Source organism: Sardina pilchardus, chromosome 1, assembly GCF_963854185.1.
Source record: "Sardina pilchardus chromosome 1, fSarPil1.1, whole genome shotgun sequence".
Lineage (NCBI taxonomy): Eukaryota > Metazoa > Chordata > Actinopteri > Clupeiformes > Clupeidae > Sardina > Sardina pilchardus.
The window spans coordinates 7,188,742-7,206,311 of NC_084994.1; the positions used below are offsets into that span (position 1 = coordinate 7,188,742).

The 17,570-nt window shown below is 40.3% G+C and overlaps 3 pseudogenes; 1 reads left to right on the forward strand and 2 right to left on the reverse strand.

Moving 5' to 3' along the window:
- Positions 1-813: 813 nt before the first annotated feature.
- Positions 814-17,570, forward strand: part of LOC134076052 (zinc finger protein 501-like) — a 31,613-nt pseudogene continuing 14,856 nt past the window's right edge.
- Positions 5,118-7,547, reverse strand: LOC134058296 (zinc finger protein OZF-like; annotated as a pseudogene).
- Positions 13,885-16,309, reverse strand: LOC134082840 (zinc finger protein 883-like; annotated as a pseudogene).

Sequence of the window (17,570 nt, forward strand, 5' to 3'; positions counted from 1 at the left end):
TTAAATAATAGTTGTGTCATCAAAACATTGCTTTTCTTAAAAACAATTCTGCATTTGCTTTTTTTCTCATACGCAATAAATAATTTACAAATAATGTATCTGAATATTTGCGTACATTTTGATTCTTATTTCACTGTAAGCCCTCCCTACATACCCTATCACATCACCTTTCATTTCCCACCTCCTCCCCACCCCCAGTTACTCTGTTGTCCAATCACCTTTCAGTTCACACCTCCTTCCCACCCCCATTTACTCTGTTGTCAAATCACCTTTCACTTCACACCTCCTTCCCAACCCCATTTACTCTGTTGTCCAATCAAGTTTCAGTTCACACCTCCTTTGTGGAGATTCTGCAGGTATGCAAAACACTCATGCATATGGAACTCCTTCCCAGAATCCTTTGCCAGTCTGTTGTTTTGAATAACAAAAGCCTCTGCTGCTGATTGGTCCGTGTTTGAATACAGTTGCTTGATTGGTTGGGCAAAAATGGGTTTGAGAAACATAAAGGAGTTGGGTCAGATGACTAAACTCATTCTTTTCACAGAGGTACAAGGGTGCTCTGATGCTCTGATGTCTGATGAGGGAAAGGTTGACTGGATTTAGTTTACAAACATCTGCAGTCTGTCTGAGATGTCAAGACTTACTGAACCATCACAAGACTTAATGCCAGTGAAGAAGGAGATTAAAGAAGAAGAATTTGATGATTTCCTACAAGAGTATTTGCTCAGCACAGACATGGAGGAAAGTCCTGGACTGGTACATGGCTGTAAGGTGGAAACATGTACATCACTAATAAAAGAGTCACCAATGGAAATGAAAGTGGAAGAAGAATCTGATCTCAGAGAATATGGTCACCACGGATCTTCTCCTACAAGTAAGTAGATGACTGGACTCTTAAAAGGTGTTGAAGTGATAGAAAGCAAAATCCATAATGATGTGTTATTTGGGGAGCACATATATTTGATACCATGCTAAAACAGGAATATAAAATCATCATTTGACAATTGATTGCCTTAATTAAAAAGAAAAAGAGTAAAAATCAAACCACAAAGGAAACCAATTTACTTTGTGATTGAAGAATGTATCCTAATTAAATGTTATTTTCATCCTCAAACATTTTAGTAGTTCTTCAGAAGATCCAGTCCAATGAAAGAGGGGATGCTGAGGTAAAGCAAAAGACAGAGGGATGTCCCATTGGCTCCCAGTGCAGGAAGACATTATTACAGCAACAGAAATCACTGCAGCCATGTGGCCCCATTGGAGATCAACATGAATGTTGTACATGTGGGAAGGGGTTCAAAACCAGTAGAGAGCTTACTGATCATCAGAGAACACATACTGGAGTAAAGCCATATGAGTGCTCAGATTGTGGAAAGACTTTTTCTCATGTTAGTAATCTTAAGAAACATCAGAGGATCCATACTGGACAAAGGCCATATCAGTGTTCAGATTGTGGAAAGACTTTTACTCAGGCAGGTTATCTGAAGAAACATATGATGATCCATACTGAGCAAAAGCCATATCGTTGTGCTACATGTGGGAAGAGTTACAAAACCAGTAAAGAGCTGACTGTCCATCAAAGAACACATACTGGAGAAAAGCCATATCAGTGCTCCGATTGTGGAAAGACTTTTGCTCAGGTAGGTCATCTTAAGACACATCTGATGATCCATACTGGGGAGAAGCCATATCATTGTTCAGATTGTGGAAATACTTTTGCTCAGGCAGGTACTCTGAAGATACATCAGATGATCCATACTGGAGAAAAGCCATATCAGTGTGCTACATGTGGAAAGGGTTTCAAAACCAGTGGAGCGCTTACTCTCCATCAGAGAACACATTCTGAAGTAAAGCCATATGAGTGCTCAAATTGTGGAAAGACTTTTTCTCATGTGGGTAATCTTAAGAATCATCAGAGGATCCATACTGGACAAAGGCCATATCAGTGTTCAGATTGTGGAAAGACTTTTTCTCATGTGGGTAATCTCAAAACACATCAGATGAGCCATACTGGACAAAAGCCATATCATTGTGCAACATGTACGAAGGGTTTCAAAACCAGTAAAGAACTTACTGTCCATCAGAGAACACATACTGGAGTAAAGCCATATCGGTGTTCAGATTGTGGAAAGACTTTTAACCGGGCACATCATTTGAAGACACATCAGAGAACACATACTGGAGTAAAGCCATATCACTGTTCAGATTGTGGAAAGACTTTTACTCAGGCAGGTCATCTCAAAACACATCAGATGAGCCATACTGGAGTAAAGCCATATCAGTGTTGTACATGTGGGAAGGGGTTCAAAACCAGTAGAGAGCTTACTGATCATCAGAGAACACATACTGGAGTAAAGCCATATGAGTGCTCAGATTGTGGAAAGACTTTTTCTCATGTTAGTAATCTTAAGAAACATCAGAGGATCCATACTGGACAAAGGCCATATCAGTGTTCAGATTGTGGAAAGACTTTTACTCAGGCAGGTTATCTGAAGATACACGTGATGATCCATACTGGAGCAAAGCCATATCAGTGTGCTACATGTGGAAAGGGTTTCAAAACCAGTACAGAACTTACTGTCCATCAGAGAACACATACTGGAGAAAAGCCATGTGTCTGTTCCGAGTGTGGAAAGATTTATAGATGTTCATCTAACCTGAAGTCACACCAGAAAACCCATGCTCTGTAAACCTCGTGTAGGAGGTCTTTTGTTATTTAATTTCATTAAATGGTGTGTAATTTCCTGGTACATCAGAGTACACCATTCAGAGGAGAGACCACATATGTGTTCTCTGTTCAAGAGACACCAGTGGCTCAGTCTCTGTCTCTATGTTGTCTTTATCTACATGATCATATCAAAATGTTTGATGGTCAATTGCCATGTACTTATCAATCTGTTCCTGCACTGTAATGAGATTAGTGCTCACAATAAACACTTTTAAGATGATACTGTTTTTATTTCTGTTGTTTGTAGAACCCTCACCACTCAGCCCCCGATTATTAGTTGCAGCAAGATGAGACCTTTAATGCACAAAAGAGCAGAAATGGGGCTTTCCAACGAGACTAGTGACTTTTCTGTACGATCAAGTATGAAAATTAAAAATATATATAAAATTGAATTAAATTCTATCATATTTACAGTCTATACTGCTCACCCACACACCCATTACTCTCATTTGAATTACTCGTGAACCCCGTGATCACATAATTATGCCGCACATGTCAGATGAGAGAGGAGCCACAGAGCTATATATTGATACCAAATACATTGATCCTTCTGTGTTATAAAAGCAGACAAAGTGACAGAAAAGCAATAAGGTCATATAATAGCTCAGCCTACCATTGCACACCCATTACTCTCGTTTAATTTTTTCTTGAACCCGTGATCTAATAGGTAACTCATGCATGCCAGATAAAAGAGGAGACACAGAGCTATCAATTGATACAAAGTGCAATCCTCTAGGTTATACAACAGGCAAAGTTACTTCAAAATAATAACTTAATTTAGCTGGACTTAGCCCATGTTTTTGTGTGTTTTGCCGCATAGCTTGGATTATACACATATTATCATGTGTTTCTCAATGGCAAGGCACGTTCATAACCCAGTTTTGAGATCCTAGGACATTTCTGCATGGTATCCAATTCAAGACTCATATTGCATCCACATTTGTTTGACAAATAAACACTTTTTGCCATTACTTTGTTCATCACGATGTAGTAAAAAGTTGGTGATTGAAAAAATGGTGATTTATTTCTGTAAGGCACACACCACACACTTCTGTGAATTGCTCAGCCCCAAAGTGTCCCTCCACCATGTTCTTATATCGGCGTTCTTATATTGCCAGATGTAAGACAGTCAGGCCCACAAATACATGAAGGTCATGTAGAGCCGTCAGCCTGCTGTTGTGAGATGCAAGTCAAAATATAACCATTTATATAGTATGCTTTTGGTATTTTGAAAAATCAAATGAATGCACGTATCAATATATGAAATTGTGGCAGTTCTGGGTAGCTTAGACTGTGCTGAAAAAGACAATATGTGGCATGTGTGAATGGCACTAACAATGACCAGGGTAAATGTTTGTAATTAAAGGTACTTTATATGTATGGTCACTATTGTCAATTTTGATGGTCCTCTTAGGCCATAGCTCAACATGCAGCAAGGTGGAGATGGGGGATGGAGTCATAATCCATTCTACTAAGAAACCCCCTCACACAAGTGAAGCAGAGTTCTTCCAAAATTGGACAGTGTGATCCCACTAGTAAAACAGTCCTCCTTACATGACTGAACCCAATGCTATGACTGGAGTACACAGGATATCACAATACTATAGACATCCTTCATGGAGTCTGGTTATCCATTACCTTTCAGTTCACTTACTCCATCCCCCATCCCCACCTTGCTGCATGTTGAGCTATGGCCTACTAGAGGACCATCAGCTTGGTCAACAAAACATATGAGATTGTCCCCATAAACTTGTGCTATGCTACTTTAAACACCCAGCACGTAAAATTGCACATTATAGTGCCACCTATAGGTGCAGTACCTCAGATTATAGTGTCTGAGTAGTGATTGTTCTCTGGTACCATATTGTGCAGTTTAACATTCCTGGGCCGTACAGTTTTTGCTTCACAGCAAGAGAGAGAGAGTGGGTTGAGAGAGTGGCTTGTGTTGTCCTCTGACGGGTATTATTGTCACATTCCTGGGCTTTACAGTTTTTGATTCACAGCCACTTTTCATGAAGAGTAGCCCTAACAATGGCGTAGGAGCAGGAGACATTTCCTGTGTTGTTTCACATGTGAGAGAGTGGGTTGTGTTGTCCTCTGACGGATATTATTGTCTTAGGCTCTGTGTGTTGCTTTGGGCTCGTAAAGGAAGTCAATTGGATTCACTCATGGGAATGTAGCATGCTAAATCACTAGTCAGTCAATGGCTATGAGTGTCCTGGTCAACTGAGCTTGATTCAGGTATATGTCGGGGTGTGGGGGAATTTCCTATGATCCATCAACTCTGAATGTTGGCTCACTCAGAAACTCCAGTTAAAACCCTCTCATACAGGATTGCAAAATATAGACACCTTCTCATGTAAAAGAACAAAATATCTCAGACACCGTCTTATACAATAGCAAAGAACCCTCTTATGGAGTCTGTGGGTTCAATTCCTATCTCTGTAGTTCCCCTGAGAAAATCACTGAACCCCAAGTTGTTCTGGGGACACTGACCCTTGTAGTCATTGCTGTGGGTACGCCAGTAGAGGAAGACGTCAGTAAGAAGGATGCTGGTGGACACAGACAGGTAATGTGTGGAAGCTGGAGTTTCAGGCCTCCTGAAATGACGCCTTGATAGCACTGTTATAGCCTCTGTCCAGGTCTGGAGGGATTTCCTATGATCTGCCATCTAGGAATGCTGGCTCACTCAGTAACTTCAGTTGAAACCCTCTCATACAAGATAGTAAAATAGCTTAGACACCTTCAAATATTAGACCAACCAACTAAGCCAACCTCCATGACCTCTCAGTTCACTCATCCACCCCACCCCCACCCCCACCCCCACCCCCACCCACCATCCTCTGCAGGTTTTTCTGCAGGTTAAGCTATGGCCCAGCTCACCTGAGGACCATCAGATGTGTCAACTGTGCCCATACACATGGGGATCATTACCACAATCTGTTGCCATTCCAGTAACAACATTCCTGCAGCTGATTGGCTAAATGTGAATTTATAATTGTTCAAACTAATGGAGCATGAACTCACATTAGTGTGTTTTGGATAATGGAATGGAGCACAATAAAATCACAACAGAAATAAAAACAGTATCATTTTAAAAGTGTTTTATTGTCACCAATGATCCCACTACAGTGCAGGAACAGACTCAAAACTACATAGGAATTGACCATCCAACATCTTAATATTGACAAATAAACGTCTTACAACGTTACAATCTTACAAATAAAAGTCTTTCCACACTCTGAACACTGCTATGGTTTAACTACAATATGTATTCTTTTATGAACATTAAGCTCATTATTGGTTTTGAAACCCTTCCCACATGTAGCACACTGATATGGCTTTTCCCCAGTATGGATCATCAGATGTCTCCTAAAATGACCTGCCTGAGCAAAAGTCTTTCCACAATCTGAACACTGATATGGATTTACTGCAGTATGGATCATCTGATGGAGAGTAAGCTCTTTACTGGTTTTGAAACCCTTTCCACATGTAGCACACTGATATGGCTTTTCCCCAGTATGGATCATCTGATGTATCTTCAGAGTACCTGCCCGAGCAAAAGTCTCTCCACAATCTGAACAGTGATATGGCTTTTGCCCAGTATGAATCATCTGATGTTTCTTGAGATGACTTGCCTGAGCAAAAGTCTTTCCACAATCTGAACAGTGATATGGCTTTTCCCCAGTATGGATCCTCTGGTGTGTCTTCAGACTATCTGCCCGAGTAAAAGCCTTTCCACAATCTGAACACTGATATGGTTTAACTCCAGTATGTGTTCTCTGATGGAAAGTGCACTCTCTGCTGGTTCTGAAACTTTTCAAACATGTAGCACACTGATATGGCTTTTTCCCAGTATGGATCATCAGATGTGTTTTAAGATGACTTGCCTGAGCAAAAGTCTTTCCACAATCTGAACAGTGATGAAACTTTTCCCCACTATGCAACTTCTGGTGAGTCTTCAGATTACGTGCCTGACTAAAAGTCTTTCCACAATCTGAACACTGATATGGCTTTTCTCCAGTATGGATCGTCAGGTGCATCTTCAAACTATCCGCCCGAGTAAAAGTCTTTCCACAATCTGAACACTGATATGGCCTTTGTCCTGTATGGATCCTCTGATGTTTCTTAAGATTACTAACATAAGAATAAGTCTTTCCACAATCTGAACACTGATATGGCTTTTCTCTAGTATGTGTTCTCTTGTGTCTTCAAATGATCTGCTTGACTGAAAGTCTTTCCACAATCTGAACAATGATATGGCTTTTTTCCAGTATGGATCATCTGATGTTTCTTGAGATCATCTGCCCGAGTAAAAGTCTTTCCACAATCTGAACAATGATATGGCTTTTGTCCAGTGTGTGTTCTCTGATGTGGATTGAGATCAGGCCTGCTCTTGAAACTCTTCCCTTTTGTGATCTTTCCAGCAACTGTAAAATAAGAGGATGATTAAAAATAGGCTCAACAGTATTTATCCTTCAACAATGCACGCAATCTCTCCACTCATCTGTGAGGGTCAACACTGACACAGAGATATGTATTCAAGGGCAGGACACAACTAACATAAAACAGCAAATAGCTTTGAAGTCTGAAATTAAGGATTACACATCTCAGAATAATCCCACTCCCACCGCAGACCGCCCTAATATGATTTTTGATTCTACAGCTTACTTGTAGGTGATGCGTCTTTATCCTCTTCATATTCTCCAAAATCAGAATGGTTTTCCTCTTTAATTTCCACTGGTGAGAATGGCTCTTCTTTGTAGGTACATAATGCCTGTGTCTTACAGCCATGGCCCAGTCCAGGACTTTCCTCCATGTCTGTGTTGAGTAAATACTCAGATGACTGAACTCATTCTTTTCACAGAGTTACAAGAGTGAGCTGATGTTTGTTGGAGGGAAAGATTGACTGAATTTAGTTTACAAACAACTGCAGTCTGTCTGAGACTGGGCGTTTCAGTTTTGAGTATAAATGTACTCTTTCTAATTCATCAACTTTTTGTCCTCTTACTGTAATAAAGCCGACGTCCCTTAGATCAAACTTTGCTTGTCGCTTGGCCATGATGCTGCTGAATGAAATCACCTGACGTGCGCATAGACAGTAAAAGAAGGTTGCATGCTTCATGCATGTCGCTGATTGCCGTGACAATAGGAGGAGCATGCCCCTCGTCCACAGCAGGGATGGAAATTAGCACCAGCCACCAGCCAAGTGCTGGTAAAATGTGAGAGTGGCTGGTAGATTTCACCAGATTTCACTTTTGCTCAGGCAGGTACTCTGAAGATACATCAGATGATCCATACTGGAGAAAAGCCATATCAGTGTGCTACATGTGGAAAGGGTTTCAAAACCAGTGGAGCGCTTACTCTCCATCAGAGAACACATTCTGAAGTAAAGCCATATGAGTGCTCAAATTGTGGAAAGACTTTTTCTCATGTGGGTAATCTTAAGAATCATCAGAGGATCCATACTGGACAAAGGCCATATCAGTGTTCAGATTGTGGAAAGACTTTTTCTCATGTGGGTAATCTCAAAACACATCAGATGAGCCATACTGGACAAAAGCCATATCATTGTGCAACATGTACGAAGGGTTTCAAAACCAGTAAAGAACTTACTGTCCATCAGAGAACACATACTGGAGTAAAGCCATATCGGTGTTCAGATTGTGGAAAGACTTTTAACCGGGCACATCATTTGAAGACACATCAGAGAACACATACTGGAGTAAAGCCATATCACCGTTCAGATTGTGGAAAGACTTTTACTCAGGCAGGTCATCTCAAAACACATCAGATGAGCCATACTGGAGTAAAGCCATATCAGTGTTGTACATGTGGGAAGGGGTTCAAAACCAGTAGAGAGCTTACTGATCATCAGAGAACACATACTGGAGTAAAGCCATATGAGTGCTCAGATTGTGGAAAGACTTTTTCTCATGTTAGTAATCTTAAGAAACATCAGAGGATCCATACTGGACAAAGGCCATATCAGTGTTCAGATTGTGGAAAGACTTTTACTCAGGCAGGTTATCTGAAGATACACGTGATGATCCATACTGGAGCAAAGCCATATCAGTGTGCTACATGTGGAAAGGGTTTCAAAACCAGTACAGAACTTACTGTCCATCAGAGAACACATACTGGAGAAAAGCCATGTGTCTGTTCCGAGTGTAGAAAGATTTATAGTTGTTCATCTAACCTGAAGTCACACCAGAAAACCCATGCTCTGTAAACCTCGTGTAGGAGGTCTTTTGTTATTTAATTTCATTAAATGGTGTGTAATTTCCTGGTACATCAGAGTACACCATTCAGAGGAGAGACCACATATGTGTTCTCTGTTCAAGAGACACCAGTGGCTCAGTCTCTGTCTCTATGTTGTCTTTATCTACATGATCATATCAAAATGTTTGATGGTCAATTGCCATGTACTTATCAATCTGTTCCTGCACTGTAATGAGATTAGTGCTCACAATAAACACTTTTAAGATGATACTGTTTTTATTTCTGTTGTTTGTAGAACCCTCACCACTCAGCCCCCGATTATTAGTTGCAGCAAGATGAGACCTTTAATGCACAAAAGAGCAGAAATGGGGCTTTCCAACGAGACTAGTGACTTTTCTGTACGATCAAGTATGAAAATTAAAAATATATATAAAATTGAATTAAATTCTATCATATTTACAGTCTATACTGCTCACCCACACACCCATTACTCTCATTTGAATTACTCGTGAACCCCGTGATCACATAATTATGCCGCACATGTCAGATGAGAGAGGAGCCACAGAGCTATATATTGATACCAAATACATTGATCCTTCTGTGTTAGAAAAGCAGACAAAGTGACAGAAAAGCAATAAGGTCATATAATAGCTCAGCCTACCATTGCACACCCATTACTCTCGTTTAATTTTTTCTTGAACCCGTGATCTAATAGGTAACTCCTGCATGCCAGATAAAAGAGGAGACACAGAGCTATCAATTGATACAAAGTGCAATCCTCTAGGTTATACAACAGGCAAAGTTACTTCAAAATAATAACTTAATTTAGCTGGACTTAGCCCATGTTTTTGTGTGTTTTGCCGCATAGCTTGGATTATACACATATTATCATGTGTTTCTCAATGGCAAGGCACGTTCATAACCCAGTTTTGAGATCCTAGGACATTTCTGCATGGTATCCAATTCAAGACTCATATTGCATCCACATTTGTTTGACAAATAAACACTTTTTGCCATTACTTTGTTCATCACGATGTAGTAAAAAGTTGGTGATTGAAAAAATGGTGATTTATTTCTGTAAGGCACACACCACACACTTCTGTGAATTGCTCAGCCCCAAAGTGTCCCTCCACCATGTTCTTATATCGGCGTTCTTATATTGCCAGATGTAAGACAGTCAGGCCCACAAATACATGAAGGTCATGTAGAGCCGTCAGCCTGCTGTTGTGAGATGCAAGTCAAAATATAACCATTTATATAGTATGCTTTTGGTATTTTGAAAAATCAAATGAATGCACGTATCAATATATGAAATTGTGGCAGTTCTGGGTAGCTTAGACTGTGCTGAAAAAGACAATATGTGGCATGTGTGAATGGCACTAACAATGACCAGGGTAAATGTTTGTAATTAAAGGTACTTTATATGTATGGTCACTATTGTCAATTTTGATGGTCCTCTTAGGCCATAGCTCAACATGCAGCAAGGTGGAGATGGGGGATGGAGTCATAATCCATTCTACTAAGAAACCCCCTCACACAAGTGAAGCAGAGTTCTTCCAAAATTGGACAGTGTGATCCCACTAGTAAAACAGTCCTCCTTACATGACTGAACCCAATGCTATGACTGGAGTACACAGGATATCACAATACTATAGACATCCTTCATGGAGTCTGGTTATCCATTACCTTTCAGTTCACTTACTCCATCCCCCATCCCCACCTTGCTGCATGTTGAGCTATGGCCTACTAGAGGACCATCAGCTTGGTCAACAAAACATATGAGATTGTCCCCATAAACTTGTGCTATGCTACTTTAAACACCCAGCACGTAAAATTGCACATTATAGTGCCACCTATAGGTGCAGTACCTCAGATTATAGTGTCTGAGTAGTGATTGTTCTCTGGTACCATATTGTGCAGTTTAACATTCCTGGGCCGTACAGTTTTTGCTTCACAGCAAGAGAGAGAGAGTGGGTTGAGAGAGTGGCTTGTGTTGTCCTCTGACGGGTATTATTGTCACATTCCTGGGCTTTACAGTTTTTGATTCACAGCCACTTTTCATGAAGAGTAGCCCTAACAATGGCGTAGGAGCAGGAGACATTTCCTGTGTTGTTTCACATGTGAGAGAGTGGGTTGTGTTGTCCTCTGACGGATATTATTGTCTTAGGCTCTGTGTGTTGCTTTGGGCTCGTAAAGGAAGTCAATTGGATTCACTCATGGGAATGTAGCATGCTAAATCACTAGTCAGTCAATGGCTATGAGTGACAGGTATATGTCGGGGTGTGGGGGAATTTCCTATGATCCATCAACTCTGAATGTTGGCTCACTCAGAAACTCCAGTTAAAACCCTCTCATACAGGATTGCAAAATACACTCTAAAAAAAAACTGGGTTAAAACAACACAATTTTAACCCAACCACTGGGTAAATAGTGGTCGCACCCAAGTTGGGTTATTCACAGGGTTATCTTGTTGGGTTGTGCAGTCCACCCAGTGAGTTGGGTTGTTAGTCCAACCCAAACATTGGGTTATTGTAACCAAATTGTCAGGTTAATCCAACATAATTGTTGGGTGCCTTGTTCAACCTACTGTGGCATTTATGTTATTTTCACCCTCATTGCTGGGTTAAATTGACCTAACTTGTGAGTTATTATATATGTCTTAAAAATATAATAATAATAATAATAATAATAATAATGCTAATAATAATAATAATAATGACAATAATAATAATAATAATAATCAATCAAACAGTCACCATCATCTTCTTTTCCAAGTCTTGTTTGCAAATTATGAATGTTACAACCTCCTTAATTTCCTTCGGGATAAATAAAGTATCTCTATCTGTCTACTGTTTTAAAATCCATTCTATACCTTAACATCTATTCTGACCTGTGTGTGAAATATCCTAATAAAAAGTAAAGAAGTTAACAACTACACATAGGCCTATGTGATTTATTATTTAATGGGCCAAGATTATCTAGGCTGATCTTGAACAGGTAATCAAACTGAAACAAATATGCAAAGAAACAAAAACAAGTTAGACAGAATAATTTATTTTAGCCAACAGTTTATTTATTACAACAAACCTAAAAACATGTGTTCTCTTGTGTCTTCAAATGATCTGCTTGACTGAAAGTCTTTCCACAATCTGAACAATGATATGGCTTTTTTCCAGTATGGATCATCTGATGTTTCTTGAGATCATCTGCCCGAGTAAAAGTCTTTCCACAATCTGAACAATGATATGGCTTTTGTCCAGTGTGTGTTCTCTGATGTGGATTGAGATCAGGCCTGCTCTTGAAACTCTTCCCTTTTGTGATCTTTCCAGCAACTGTAAAATAAGAGGATGATTAAAAATAGGCTCAACAGTATTTATCCTTCAACAATGCATGCAATCTCTCCACTCATCTGTGAGGGTCAACACTGACACAGAGATATGTATTCAAGGGCAGGACACAACTAACATAAAACAGCAAATAGCTTTGAAGTCTGAAATTAAGGATTACACATCTCAGAATAATCCCACTCCCACCGCAGACCGCCCTAATATGATTTTTGATTCTACAGCTTACTTGTAGGTGATGCGTCTTTATCCTCTTCATATTCAAACAAAAACAAGTTAGACAGAATAATTTATTTTAGCCAACAGTTTATTTATTACAACAAACCTAAAAACATGTGCTCCTTTCAATTATAGGTCTATGAGGGCATCCATCATCTGATTCAAAGTCAGGCTGCCAGACCTGAAATAGAAAAATGAGAACACTGCATTAAATAGGCTACTGTTAACAATTCAATTTCAGCAAAACTATTAGACCAGGAATTGATGTAGCCTAGGCTAGAAATATATTGAAAATCAACCCAGCAGACTGCATTGTCTTTTTTCCAAAGTCCCTCGATAGGCTTTTACTGCAAGTGTTTCGAGCACACATTCAGTTAGCTAAGATAACAAGCATTTGTCATAGGTTAAGTCCATTAACCGAACTAGCCAGCTATGCTAACAAACTGATGCAACATAAGGGCAGTAGGCTAGCACCTTGACTACAAGCTAACCGTTTTTTTTTTTACTTTGCTTAAACTTAACGTTGTGTTGTACCTTAAAGTTATTTCCCTCTGTCTACTTACACTCACGTCAATAATGTTATCGACGTGGTTTTCATTCACTGGAATAACACTATGAAGTTTGTAATGTGACGTTAGCTAATTCGCTAGTGTTGTGTTAGCTCGCTAGCTTCATTAGCTCTGTAATAATAGTGGGTGAATTTTCTCCAAATTTGAGCAGTAATCTTACACTATTAGGCTTGAAATGATGACAAATACCTATAGATTACGACAGATACTGCCAAAAATCTTAACAACTCCAGAGAGAAGTAATGACATACTGTTAAATTTCCACGTGTCTCATTCACTTCAATGTAACAAGGTTTGAGCTAACTATCAAGGTGACTGAAGTTGGATTCTCAGGAAAAACAGGCTACTGACGCAACTCTCCGAGTCTCTGGATTGATTTTCACATTGGTAGGCTATGTTGAAAAACTAAATAAAATGCATCTACATACCTTACAAATTGCCTTCATCTCTGTACGTTGACAGTTAGCCTACTGCAGGACCCAGGACCGTTTGAGGGAGAAATTCTTTTTTGAAATCCCAAACAACCAAACTGCAGTGTTATTGACACCCAGTCACTGGGTAATTTTAACAACCCACAACCAAACTGCAGTGTTGTTGACACCCAGTCACTGGGTAATTTAACAACCCAAGTCCAACCCACAGCCTGGGTTATAAAAAACAACCCAACTTTAGGTAAAATAACCCAAGAAAATGAACCAACGTTTTTAACTCAGTGATTGGGTTGAGAAAATAACCCAGTGTTTTTTAGAGTGTAGCATAGACACCTTCTCATGTAAAAGAACAAAATATCTCAGACACCGTCTTATACAATAGCAAAGAACCCTCTTATGGAGTCTGTGGGTTCAATTCCTATCTCTGTAGTTCCCCTGAGAAAATCACTGAACCCCAAGTTGTTCTGGGGACACTGACCCTTGTAGTCATTGCTGTGGGTACGCCAGTAGAGGAAGACGTCAGTAAGAAGGATGCTGGTGGACACAGACAGGTAATGTGTGGAAGCTGGAGTTTTCAGGCCTCCTGAAATGACGCCTTGATAGCACTGTTATAGCCTCTGTCCAGGTCTGGAGGGATTTCCTATGATCTGCCATCTAGGAATGCTGGCTCACTCAGTAACTTCAGTTGAAACCCTCTCATACAAGATAGTAAAATAGCTTAGACACCTTCAAATATTAGACCAACCAACTAAGCCAACCTCCATGACCTCTCAGTTCACTCATCCACCCCACCCCCACCCCCACCCCCACCCACCATCCTCTGCAGGTTTTTCTGCAGGTTAAGCTATGGCCCAGCTCACCTGAGGACCATCAGATGTGTCAACTGTGCCCATACACATGGGGATCATTACCACAATCTGTTGCCATTCCAGTAACAACATTCCTGCAGCTGATTGGCTAAATGTGAATTTATAATTGTTCAAACTAATGGAGCATGAACTCACATTAGTGTGTTTTGGATAATGGAATGGAGCACAATAAAATCACAACAGAAATAAAAACAGTATCATTTTAAAAGTGTTTTATTGTCACCAATGATCCCACTACAGTGCAGGAACAGACTCAAAACTACATAGGAATTGACCATCCAACATCTTAATATTGACAAATAAACGTCTTACAACGTTACAATCTTACAAATAAAAGTCTTTCCACACTCTGAACACTGCTATGGTTTAACTACAATATGTATTCTTTTATGAACATTAAGCTCATTATTGGTTTTGAAACCCTTCCCACATGTAGCACACTGATATGGCTTTTCCCCAGTATGGATCATCAGATGTCTCCTAAAATGACCTGCCTGAGCAAAAGTCTTTCCACAATCTGAACACTGATATGGATTTACTGCAGTATGGATCATCTGATGGAGAGTAAGCTCTTTACTGGTTTTGAAACCCTTTCCACATGTAGCACACTGATATGGCTTTTCCCCAGTATGGATCATCTGATGTATCTTCAGAGTACCTGCCCGAGCAAAAGTCTCTCCACAATCTGAACAGTGATATGGCTTTTGCCCAGTATGAATCATCTGATGTTTCTTGAGATGACTTGCCTGAGCAAAAGTCTTTCCACAATCTGAACAGTGATATGGCTTTTCCCCAGTATGGATCCTCTGGTGTGTCTTCAGACTATCTGCCCGAGTAAAAGCCTTTCCACAATCTGAACACTGATATGGTTTAACTCCAGTATGTGTTCTCTGATGGAAAGTGCACTCTCTGCTGGTTCTGAAACTTTTCAAACATGTAGCACACTGATATGGCTTTTTCCCAGTATGGATCATCAGATGTGTTTTAAGATGACTTGCCTGAGCAAAAGTCTTTCCACAATCTGAACAGTGATGAAACTTTTCCCCACTATGCAACTTCTGGTGAGTCTTCAGATTACGTGCCTGACTAAAAGTCTTTCCACAATCTGAACACTGATATGGCTTTTCTCCAGTATGGATCGTCAGGTGCATCTTCAAACTATCCGCCCGAGTAAAAGTCTTTCCACAATCTGAACACTGATATGGCCTTTGTCCTGTATGGATCCTCTGATGTTTCTTAAGATTACTAACATAAGAATAAGTCTTTCCACAATCTGAACACTGATATGGCTTTTCTCTAGTATGTGTTCTCTTGTGTCTTCAAATGATCTGCTTGACTGAAAGTCTTTCCACAATCTGAACAATGATATGGCTTTTTTCCAGTATGGATCATCTGATGTTTCTTGAGATCATCTGCCCGAGTAAAAGTCTTTCCACAATCTGAACAATGATATGGCTTTTGTCCAGTGTGTGTTCTCTGATGTGGATTGAGATCAGGCCTGCTCTTGAAACTCTTCCCTTTTGTGATCTTTCCAGCAACTGTAAAATAAGAGGATGATTAAAAATAGGCTCAACAGTATTTATCCTTCAACAATGCACGCAATCTCTCCACTCATCTGTGAGGGTCAACACTGACACAGAGATATGTATTCAAGGGCAGGACACAACTAACATAAAACAGCAAATAGCTTTGAAGTCTGAAATTAAGGATTACACATCTCAGAATAATCCCACTCCCACCGCAGACCGCCCTAATATGATTTTTGATTCTACAGCTTACTTGTAGGTGATGCGTCTTTATCCTCTTCATATTCTCCAAAATCAGAATGGTTTTCCTCTTTAATTTCCACTGGTGAGAATGGCTCTTCTTTGTAGGTACATAATGCCTGTGTCTTACAGCCATGGCCCAGTCCAGGACTTTCCTCCATGTCTGTGTTGAGTAAATACTCAGATGACTGAACTCATTCTTTTCACAGAGTTACAAGAGTGAGCTGATGTTTGTTGGAGGGAAAGATTGACTGAATTTAGTTTACAAACAACTGCAGTCTGTCTGAGACTGGGCGTTTCAGTTTTGAGTATAAATGTACTCTTTCTAATTCATCAACTTTTTGTCCTCTTACTGTAATAAAGCCGACGTCCCTTAGATCAAACTTTGCTTGTCGCTTGGCCATGATGCTGCTGAATGAAATCACCTGACGTGCGCATAGACAGTAAAAGAAGGTTGCATGCTTCATGCATGTCGCTGATTGCCGTGACAATAGGAGGAGCATGCCCCTCGTCCACAGCAGGGATGGAAATTAGCACCAGCCACCAGCCAAGTGCTGGTAAAATGTGAGAGTGGCTGGTAGATTTCACCAGAAATCTGCTATTGGCTGATAGATTGTCACATTTTAAAATTTTAATTTCCACCCCTGGTCCACAGTATTTTAGCCTCAATGTGCGCAAAAGCTAAATGTTGAAAATGAAATAGTGGTGATATTTCCACATTCATTGAAAAAATGACAGGGGATGGGGAGGGGGATGGCCGTTTCAGAGGGGGGATGATTTTGACCATATCAATTTCAAAGGGGGATGCCATCCCCCCTCAACTCGACTACTGCTTACAATGACCAGGGTAAATGTTTCTAATTGAAAGTAAATGTTTGTAATAGCCAAAGGTGCACAGGGTTAACTAGCACAGACATCCCAAGTCTCACGGAAGTTCCGGGAGTCTCCCGCATATTAATAGCGACTCACTGATGCCCGCAAATTACTTAAAATCTCCCGGAATCTAGAGCGAGCGGGCAAGATCGCGCACACACGACACAGACTGTGCTCAAAACCGCGCACAGCATCTGTGTAGCGCGCACACGACAGAGAGGCAGAGCGAGAGACTGTTCATGAGTGTGATAGTGTGCATGTGTGTCTCATGAAGCATCCTGATTGGCATGTTTCGGTAAGTCAACCAATCAATTTCCAGTGTGGGCGGGATTATATCTCTTCTCCCGAACCGTATCAATAGGTTTCATTTCAAGTGCATATTATTCAGGCCGGCTAGTTGGCAGGGCTACATGAAAACAACAAACTCCTTAGACCTGTTTAAAGTTGCAATGGAATAAGAATAAAAGCCGTTTACATTAATAGTATAAGCAGCCCATAAAGTAATCTACATATTCTTACATGATTAGAAGTGCATTGGGCTATAGCCTG